Here is an 883-nt window from a genome sequence, read left to right on the forward strand (position 1 = left end):
GCTTCCTTGTGTAAATGACTTTTGGTGCTGTTTTGAATTGTGGAGCACTTCTGTCCTCCCCTAGCTTCTAGACAGCGAGATCTGCTTTGAGGTGGAAGAATAGCACCCTCAAGAGTTGACAGCCATGCTGCTTCAGGGATCCATAGTAGGCAACAGACATCCTTCCTCTTTTAGTTAAATTAACTCCCTGACGCATGTAACTGAAGCAACAAGAATAAAAGTTTTCTCTTGACACTAGGTTTTAAATATTTGGTATCAGTCACTGTTGATATGAATGCATTTGTGCTGTCTGAGGGATGATCAGCTTCTAAACATTTTATTTGCCTTCAAAGAAGGAGGGAAAATAAAAAGCCGAAGAATCATCTTACTTGTCTAAGTCTGGGAACCTCATTTTATACCAATTTGAACAGGAATTTATGTTTTCATGTAAAAAGAGATTATTTAAAAGTTCTTAACTTAGATAAAAAGGGTCTATGTAAAAAAAAATGCAAAAACTGAGCAAACCAGTCCTTAAATTGTGGGGACTTGTTCACTAATTACAGTAATTAGGAATGGAATCTGATCCTAAACTTTCTGATTTACTTTGAATTTCTTTTAATATGTGGTTAGGCCTTAATTTCAGAATGATTATAAAATGTGAGAGCGTTTTAAGACTACAGAGGCGCAGGTATCATTATTAAATGACAAACTTAGTTATACGCTCCTGGTGTTTCATGCAGCACCGACGTTTTATTTTAAATGTCCGTGGCCTATTCCTGTTTCTGCCAGCTTCAGAGTCGGATAAGGCCCTTTCAAAACTCCAAGTATAAGATGCTCACCCACTACTGTTCCAGACGATATTTCTCCCAGCAGGCAAAAAGTCCAGCTCTGGGTTTGTCTTGTT

General features: G+C 37.8%; 1 long non-coding RNA gene across 1 annotated transcript in view; it reads left to right on the forward strand.

Annotated features, from left to right (window-relative positions):
• The window catches only part of LOC118451995, a 15,767-nt gene that overhangs the window by 14,439 nt on the left and 445 nt on the right, over positions 1-883 (forward strand). The window lies entirely within an intron of this gene.

This window comes from Egretta garzetta, unplaced genomic scaffold (assembly GCF_000687185.1).
Source record: "Egretta garzetta isolate BGI_Z169 unplaced genomic scaffold, ASM68718v1 scaffold23, whole genome shotgun sequence".
Lineage (NCBI taxonomy): Eukaryota > Metazoa > Chordata > Aves > Pelecaniformes > Ardeidae > Egretta > Egretta garzetta.